This window comes from Alligator mississippiensis, chromosome 2 (assembly GCF_030867095.1).
Source record: "Alligator mississippiensis isolate rAllMis1 chromosome 2, rAllMis1, whole genome shotgun sequence".
Taxonomy (NCBI): Eukaryota; Metazoa; Chordata; order Crocodylia; family Alligatoridae; genus Alligator; species Alligator mississippiensis.
This window is the reverse complement of record NC_081825.1, coordinates 276,059,174-276,069,037: the sequence shown is the minus strand read 5'-3', so window position 1 is coordinate 276,069,037 and position 9,864 is coordinate 276,059,174. Positions and strand designations below refer to the sequence as shown.

At 44.3% G+C, this 9,864-nt stretch overlaps 1 long non-coding RNA gene across 1 annotated transcript in view; it reads right to left on the bottom strand.

Annotated features, from left to right (window-relative positions):
- Window positions 1-1,048: 1,048 nt before the first annotated feature.
- Window positions 1,049-9,864, bottom strand: part of LOC109281686 (uncharacterized) — a 40,255-nt gene continuing 31,439 nt past the window's right edge. Inside the window, exon 4 of the long non-coding RNA XR_002088441.1 lies at window positions 1,049-1,345. This is a non-coding gene — a long non-coding RNA (uncharacterized LOC109281686). The remainder of the gene's footprint in view (window positions 1,346-9,864) is intronic.

Genomic DNA, 9,864 nt, shown 5'->3' with positions numbered 1-9,864 from the left:
CCTTGATTTATTCCACTGGACTCCAAGCGCACAAATCAAAATGCAGGGTGTCTCATTAGCAAGGGCAGATTAACACATGGGTCTGCAGGGCCCGAGTCCAGGGGCCCCTACCAATCAGGGGCCCCCGGGGCAGCACAGGCTAAGCGGACATCCTGGTCGCGGGCACTCAGTGTGGGCAGCGTGCACCTCCTCCCTCCCAGCCAGGCCAGGACCAGAAGCTAGGGGGCAGATGAAGGGCTCTGCATGGGTGACAGTGGCTTTCCTGGGCCAGGAGGCCCCATGGGCAGCCGTAGGGTGGGCCCCGTTTCACTATCAAGTTGGGCAGCCCGGTGGCAGTGCCAGCAGAGAGCCCCTCCCCGTCCGGAGGGGCCAGGCCTGGGCAGGTCCACAGGAAGTGCCTCCTCAGGCCCCACAAGGCTCCACCTGCCCTGCCTGGCACAGAGGAGGTGGGGCTGCACCTGCTGCCCCAGTGCTCCCAAGGGCCAGGTTGGGGAGTTGCCCACGCCACTGCAGAGGCACCCGGGAAGGACCTGGCCAGGGCAGCCTGCAGCATGAGAGTGGGCCACGTACAGACTGCCTCCCCCCACCCGGTCAGTCTGACCAGGAGGAGAAGCACGCCTGGCAGAGCTGCAGCAGGGACACAAGACATCCCAGCATCACAGAGAGACTGAGAGGCAGCTCCCGAGGGCACCCTGCCCAACCCCTGCCTGAGGCAGGATCAGCCCCATCCAAACCCCCCCACAAGCATCACCTAAGGAAGCAGCATTGCCTGGCATGGGATTTCCAAGGCCTGAAGGGATGGATGTGTCCAGGCCCAGTGACTTCCAATGGGACTCATGCCCTTAAGTGTCTTACGCAGTACTTGAAGTCAGGACTTTCCAGTGGAAGGCTAAGGATCGGAAACGAACTTAGCTGGCATTCGACTACCAGCCACAGTCTGGGAACTGCTGCCAGAGGCTTTAATCCCATATCCTGCTGCACCTGCCCCAGCCCCCTCCCCTTCCCTCAGGCATTCCTCCAGGAAGGAAGTCAACTCTTCACACTTGGCTGATTTTTAATTTTATTATTGCGAATTCATTTCTCTTTATATATAGATTGTTTACATATATATAAAATTCCTAGTGCTCCTCTCTAAACAGTGAGCACTGGCAAATTTGCAGAGCGATCCATGTGATAGGTGGACAAATCAGGAAACACAGCCAAATGAACACGCACACAACCACAGCAGCAAACACCCCTGTTAAGAGACAAGGGTGAGGAGGGGAAGAAGTACACTTCATCCTTTCTATTCACTTTCACAGCTGAGGCTGATCCACCTGGATTTTCCTCCCGTGTCCCAGGAAACCTGTGAAAGGATCAGCCTAGGGTGACCATGTGTAATATATTTGGTAGCTCTGACCAGGGGCAGATTAATGCACAGGACTGCAGGGCCTGGGCCCAGGGGCATCCGGCGGCTTCCCGGGACAGTCTGTGGCAGAAGACCCCATGTGCAGCCCCGCTCCCACTCTCCACCATCTGTGGGTGGCTGCTGGCACCAGCACCACTGGGACAGGACAGAATAGTCACACCACCTGGATGGCAGAGGGGCAGGCAGGCAGCTGGGGGGTGCCGTGAAGCCCATGCTTCCCCCCAGGCCAGCCCCAGCTCCAGCCTCAGCCTATCTCATAGCACTGGGAGACCACAGCCCCAGCTGCTCGACACCCGCCATGGGGAGGGGCCAGATTGGGTCGGGGCTGGGGCTGCCTTTCTTCAGCGGCGCTCATGCCCCATGGCTCACCCCAGATGTGCTGTGGAGACTGGGTGGGCCTGGCTGTAGCCCCCTGGAGGGCACAGACTGGTAATTTTTTAATTAAAAATTAAAAATTAAATTTAATTTAAATTAAATTCCAATTTAATGTTTGCCCAGGGCCCCAATAAATCTTAATCCACTACTGCTCATTAGCCCCCTCCATAGCCTCCTACCTTCACTTTAGCCAATCCCAAGCCTTGTGGTTGGTACTATCTCCTAGACCTCTGGCCCTACCTTGATCTTCCAGGCCCACAACTAAAATGTGCCACGTCTCACTGGCACCTACTGTAGCCTTGTGGCCTGCCCCCACCAGACCCATTAGAGCTTTCCTGTGCCAGCTCCCTTGATCAGTAATCTCACCCAGACCTTAAATCTGCTAACCTGAGCATAGAGTGCCTTTCCTGGCATCCCCCAACTGTGGTCTCCTGCCTCCCCTTCAGCAACACCCATGCCTCGTAGCATTAACAGCCAACATAAACTGTTCTTAAACAAAATACTTAAACCATTCTCGGTCTCTGAGTCACACCACAGACTCCTACCCTCTATCAAGTGACTCTCTCCCACTTCCCTGGATACCTGTTTTTGCCTGTACTCCCCTCTCCAGTAGCCTGGGTTCACACACTCTCTTCCCCCTGCAAAGCTCAGGACCCAACTGAGTCTTCTAACCCAAGAGTCAGGCTTCTGCTATTCTGGGCCCCACTCTTCCTTGTCACAAGGTCGCCAACTGGACACAGGGTTTCCTAATCAGCCCACTAATCAGCCTGCTCGAACCTGCTGCAGCCTGCACATCACATGTTTGCCTCTGGACTCTACCCTTCCACCCCTATGTAGCTACCTGCTTGGAGCAATGCCCCTGTAGCTCTTTGCAAGACAGCCTGCCCAAGATAGCTTCTTGCAGCTCTGTGACTCCTTAACTCGTTTGGCTGCTTAATGTCTTGCAGCTGTGTTTCATTGAAGCCCTTTCCTGCCGCTCTTCTCTTAAAGTAACAGAAGCTGTTGGCTCCTGTTACACTTATGTTGTAGCCCATCTAGCCCTGCTGACTTGAAAGCATATGGCTTCTCTAAGTAATCCCTAACTTGTTCTACTACTATTCTAGGCTGTTTCTTTCCTCCCCTATCTTTGCTGCCAACTCCAGTCATTATCTGGGACTTGACCTTATTTATGAAGACTGAAGTAAAAAACACATCATATACTTCAGACTCCTGCATCAACCTTCTGCATCTGGTAAGAGACCTACCCTTCCTTTGGTCTTCCTCTTACTTCTGACATACGTATAAAATCCCTTTTTAATGCCTTTTATGTCCCTTGCCAGTTGTATCTCAAGTACCTTGGGCTTTCCTAATTTTCTCATACCCATACAATATTTTTGTACTCTTCCCTAGTAATGCAACCATGTTTCCACTTTGTGTAGGATGCCTTTTTGACCTGCAAAAAGGAATGGAGGAGATAGCCAGACTGGTTTCCTGTTACACTTCCCATTCTTGCATCACATTGGACTAGCTTGCGCCTGTATTCTTAATGGCCTCTTTAAAGGACAGCTGGCTCTCTTGGACTTCTTTTCCACTCAGACTTGCCTCCCAGGGGATCCTGCCCACCAGTTCCCTGAGTTTGTGTAAGCAGTGCTCTCCAACAGGGTATCCTGTGTTGACCCTTCCCCACACTAGTGCCAACATATACTTGTTATGTTGCCCACCTGACAAAATTCCTCATTGGTCCTGCAGCCTCTTTAGAGCTGCTTATGTGCTCTGGCTACTGTATGCCTGGTTACATCTCATTTCATGCTGTAGAGGAGGTTTCTGCTTAATCAACTGAAATACACTTTCTCATTCTAAAGAAAAACATTTTTTATGCAACCCCAATCCTATTTAATTTTACAAAGCAAAATCTGCTACTTTGTTTCACTTAAGAAGTGATGCACAATTAGATAGATAGAAAATTACTTTTAATTGGCAAATTATGATTAATTGAAACTGAAACCATTTGCAAGATTTCTGTCGTTGCCAAATCATTTTTATTGTGAATGTTCCTTGGGAAGTTAGGAGAGTGTGATGCTCACACCAGAATAATCCCTGTTTTGATGGCTCAAGAGTTATAAAATGTCAAATAGGCCAGCACTATTAGATGTATATATGGTGTTCTAGAAATCAGTGCATGAGGAAAAGTAACTAGGACAAATGAGAGTGTATTAAATTTCTTGCAAAAAAGATTTTTAAAAAGGCAAGACAACTCAACAGAGGTAATTTTGGAACTCTCATTCTCTCTCCATTTTTCATTTTTCAGCCTGGAAAATAGAGCTGGCCATTTATATTCTCTGTTTTGTTTTTTACCATTTCAATGAGATTTTTATCAAAGAAAAGTTTAAAGCCCCTGTTAAACTGAAGTCTCTAACAAAAAGCTTACCTGTGGCATAGTTACCACTCCATGGCAGCAATAATAATTCTGGAAGGTAGTCCAGGATTAGACATTAGTTATATCTATTTTATTAGCATTACCTTACTCTATCATAGGCTAGAACCAGCACAAGTATGGACAATTGATTTGGATTTTATTCTGGTTAAGGCACCAGGTATTGATACTAGTTGGTAGGGCATATCAAATCACTTCTTTACCAATAGAGTAGTCCACAAGTGATTTTATTGATTTCAGTAGAAATCCTCATGGAAAAGGTATTATTTCTTGGAGGGAAAGGATATCCAACTCTGATCATAAGTAGGCTAGATTTGCTGGATCTTGATGAATGGTATTTGTTAAGAAAATGTTGGCTTTTTATGTGTGCAAATACTTAATACATAAGGTGCCTGAAGATCGCACTCAACAACTTAGAGCATAAAGCATGAGTTTTGCAAGACTAATAAACTATATTATGTACTGTAAAAGTTCTTATGTGCATCCAGTCTTAACAGATTTGACAGACAGAGACAATCCAACTTGAATTTTAGATCCCAGGTTGAGTCTTTAGTCACAGCAACTGGAAAAAATCATTTTTTGATTTAAAACTTACCTTATGTTTCATAAAATCTTGAGTTTATGAATGAGTGTTAGAACAATCTTACTATAAAAACTTGTTCGTTAAAAAAAATAATCATGTAAGTGGTAGAAAACCCCCCACATTTATTTGGTCTTTTAAACCAGAGTGGGAAAAGCACAACAAAGTGTATTGTAAAGAACAAGCCTGAGAGATGGAAAAAAAATACCTTGTTTTTTTTATAAAGATAAAATGGCAATATCTGTTTAAACAACACTTCCTATAATGTTTTCACCAAGACATTAGAAAACTGATTTAAAAATTACAACTAAAAAAAAAAAGAAACTATCTATTTCAAGCCCATTGTCACAAACCTGTTCATGGGGACCTGCAGAGCCCTGAGTTTCTCCCCTCTGTGCCGGAACAGGCCAAGAAACAGACCAAGGTTGCCCTGGGATAGCTCCTCACCCCCAGTTAGCCTCCGCTCCACTGCCCTTTTACCAAACCCTGCAGCTACAGTAAGGGAATCTCTGACAGCCCCAGGAGGCAACCATGTTGGGTTGTGAAAAACATTTTAGGTCTCCCCACCCCCCTTTCCATCGAATATCGCTTGCCCCCAGCAATCACTCTTCCCACAGGCAAATCAGCAGAGAGACAAAACAGAAAAAGGATTTATTATAAAGGAGAAGATAATTATACAAGCAGAACTGATTATAGGTTTGGACATGGAACTAAAAAGACAAGAGACATTTCATACCCTCTCAGCTGGCTATACCCTAGCCCTCCTGAGAGACCTGCCAGCATTTGTAGGGATCACCCTTGCTACTGATTCTACCAGCCTTGGCAGCTGAGGTCTCAGACCTACTTCAGCTTAGAAAAAATCCAAAAGACCAAGTATATCCTACATATAGCTTCCTAAATCACTTGAACAGGACTAGCATTCTCATGAGTCACCAGAAACCTCTGGAAATGTCTGGTCTCTCTGGGGTATCTGGAGTTCCCTAGGCTGGAGGGCCATTTCTTTTGGATGCCTTTTCTGTACAGGAGTTGATTTCCCCCATTACAGACAGACAATGCCTTGGGTGTGTGCTCAATACCACACTTGATTGTCTTCCAGTGACATCATGAAATTACAAAAGTACATTTACATAAAATACTAGAATATATACAGATGTGAAAATGACAAAACCGAACCCATCGTCAACCTAGCTACAAAGAAAGATAAACACTGTAGGAGTAAACCTAATTTGGGAGGTTTTCCATGCATGCCACATAGAGAACCTCAAAGGCAATTCGGTTTTGTGGAGAATCTGTGACATCCACCTAACTGAAAAATCTGAGTTATTGAATTCATTTGCAGAAGTTGTCTGTCATGTTTTGACCATGTCAGTGGCTAATGACCATCTCTAATACAATCTAATGATGTGCTTATAATTATCTGGGTTGCATACTACCCATGCTTGTGACCTATCACTTCTATCAATTATTTATTACCCTTTTATAAATTATTTGCAAAAGCATGCTGAATAGAAAGCCTGACCAAGTTTCCATTTGTGCTGGAGAAGATGTCAAAAGCCAGCCGATGGTCTCAGGTAGAAACCAGACATTCATGCCTGCCAAATCAAGTCTTGGTCACACTGTTCTGCAAGCCAGCATTAAAAAATGACATGATTTTTCAGTCAGTTGACTTACTGCCTCAGTCCCTCAAATTTTCAAACCATTAGGTTTTATTTCTTGGCTAGAGCAAAGCAATCATTATTTAAAATTCTGAGAGCAACTCAAATGGTCAAACAGGTGGATAAGTCCAGCAGCCCAATGGAAATTCATACTGTATTATACTTAGCCAAGATGCAGCACTCCTGCTGTACAGCAAGGATATTATCGAAACCCACAGCAACCTTGATTGCCCTTGCAGTGGGCCTCAAGCTAAGCTTAATTAGAATAGATGCTTGTAGGCTGTGGTTAAAGAAAGCTCCCAAGGGATGAAGTATTGTTGCTTGATAGGAACAACACTCAATTGTCTAATGAGGCTGTTATCTTTTATTTAGTCAGAGATGAGAAAGGGAAAAGCTTTATGTAGCTCTTGTTTAAAAAAAAATGAAGAACCTAATTAGGGAAATCATTTCCTCAGGGATAAAATAAAGCTAATATAAAGAAAGGGAATATTATTTACTGGTAAAAGCTCTGAGTAGAGGGAGAGGGGTTGCTTGGAGGGGGAGAAGGAGGCTAGGATTCCACATTCTGTTTCTAGTGCTCCTGTTCTGAAGCAGTCATCATCTCTGTATCTGAGTTTATTCTTCCACAGAATAGACTCACCAGCTTTTGTCTGTCTTGCAGGGATGCTGACATGTGTGAAGTGAACTGAGAAGATTGGTTCAGAAGCAATATGGAGTTGGAAAAAATATTATCACTAAGTTCATTGTCTCAAGCTGCAAAATTAATATTTCCAAACTTGGAACTCATCCACTGATATTGGCAATGTGGCAGCAAATAACTAAAGGCCCAGTGTTCCATTTAATAATCATAAACAGTCTGTTTTTGTTCTGATGTCTTGATAAAACCTCAGCCCTCCCAATCAATTCCTGTTCCGAGTAGTACACGATGCCCCTTGGAACCCTGCAGGATGGAACACTTTTCACCAATAAAAGTAATAGGGTTCACAGATGAGCCTCTAGATATTCCAGATACTTATTAAACCATATAGCACTTCTCATCACTGGGATGATTTAACATGATATTGGGAATATGTTGCTAAACTATCAAGATGAAACTGCTACTTTTCTCTGGGGAGTGATTTGGATATCCATTCCATGGATCATTACCTCTGACTGACTGACTTATACTAATGGAAAAATTCACTACACAATTGCTATATTTTTCACTGTTAAATTGGTAAACAAAGGCTTAAAATAGGCAAGACAGGCCCATACCTAGGAGCAAAAATTTCCATCTTGCTAATATAGAATATGTTCTATAAAGCATTGTAGAGGAGCTGAAAGTCCATGGTGTTACAGCTGACTTTAATTGGCATGTCAGTGAGTTGGGATGTTTTTTTACATCTAAATTTTACTTCAGTGGGTTGCAGCTGAGGTGTATCTGCCCAAGAGAGACACCTTAAAGCCTTACTGATATCTATTATTGCTGCAACATGGTCCTCTGGGATAAGTAGGAAATAAATACTGCTCTGTCTGTCATCTCTATGGTCAAAGTATAGACTATGAACAACACTAAGCAAAAGAAAAATCCCTGTTGGTGCTCCTTTAATGCTAGATCAGGCAGGGAGTCAGCCCAGCTGAGCTGCTTCCCCATCCCCAGCGCTAGCTCAGGCAGGGGGCGAATTGTCAAAACATCGAAACAGCGTCAAAACAGCCTCACTGTTCCGATGAAGCAAAATGGAATAGCTGTTTCGAATTGAAATGAAATTCGAAATGGAACGCTGTTCTGTTGAAACCTCGAAACTCAAGGCGAAATGGCACAGTGCTGCTTCGCACAGCCCTAATGTCTACATGAAACATTTACTGTGAAGTTGACTAACTGTACAGTAAATGTCTCAGAATCTACATAAGCCCCCATTATGGCGCACAAAATTAATAAACTCTGCAGCAGGATAGGACTTGTAAATTCAAGTCCTGCTTTGCTGTGGAGCTTTTTCATGCAGAGCAGCACACATGTAGACATTACCCTAACTGACTGGGACATGAGGGTGCTTCAGCGAGGGGGCTGGCCACTGGCTAGTCCCACACTGAAGCACCCTTGTGCCCCAGTCAGCCCCTCCACAGCACATTGAGCCCAGTCAGAGCAGCCACAGGCTGCTGAAACCTGTCTCAATATGCTGGACTCTGGACGCACTTGTGAACTACGCACCAGGGAGCTTCCTGGGAGCAATAAACTGAGGAGCAATAAGTAGTTTATTGCTGCCCCCTAATGGCACGTGTAGACACACCCTCTGTGCTCAGATTGCTTCTACATAATAAGAAGCTTCTAATTTCCACTTCCCATAAACAGTGTTTTTTTGGTCTGTTTAAAGTATTGACATATTGCCCACACAACACATAACACTTCACAGTCTTAGATATTGTTGCTCGTTTTGAACAACTGGTTAGCCAACATGCTGGACTTTGTGAGTTATGTCCATTGTGGGAGGTGAAGAGGGAGGGTGGAACTGATGACAGAGTCAAGTACAGGTTTTTGTTTTGAAATAGTCATGTTTTTTCCCCTGGAATTTTGTCACTGAAGCTTAGGGTGAAGACATTACACATGCCCCAGAGCAAGACCCAGGAAGTATCAGCATTAAATAAAAGGCATAGGTCTGGGTTCTTGCACCCATCAATTCTTCCCCCTTCTTGTACAATCCTATGGATGACACTGAATGAAGAGTGAAATGAATGTACCTCATGCATGGATTTCCCACGTGGGTGTATCCCATTCTACAGCAACTCCCATCATTTAAGAGCAGTGTCTTTTGAGACTCTTCCTTTAGAAACATGGATGTGGCCATTACACAGGTAAGTTGTTTTTTCCAAAATTTTTAGGCAAAATTAAGGTCACAGCTATTGTACAAGTGCAGCTATTATGTAAGTAAACACCATAGCCTGTGTTTAGAACTGTATTTATTTGCAAAGATTGTAACAAAGTCTTGTTAAAGAATCCAAGCCTTTACCTAATAAGCTGGGTGCGTCTACATGTTCATTCATGCACCTATGCTACTGTGCATTAAGTTTAATTTCTGTAATATGAGGTACAACATAAAGGCTCATTAGCCTCCACTAATGCTCAGTAGAAAAGGCAAATAGTTTTTTTGTGATGCTTAATGCACGGTAGACTAGTTTTACTGTGTATTGGCACGGTTTTTGCCGTGACTTGCTAATGCGCAGTAGAATAGTCCACTGTACATTAAGCCATTTTTGTAAACGTGCCTACTGTCTCATAGTTTTCTCTCAGAGCCATGGTATAAGGACTTCTCTGGCTGTCTGTGGCTTTCTGCTGCTGCCTTTGTCTGCTGCTGTGATACATATTTCTGCTATTTCCATCTCACACACATATATAGAGTCCCTTCCACAAAAGCATTACACAACCCACTACATTTGCATTTAAATCCAGGTCAAGTTG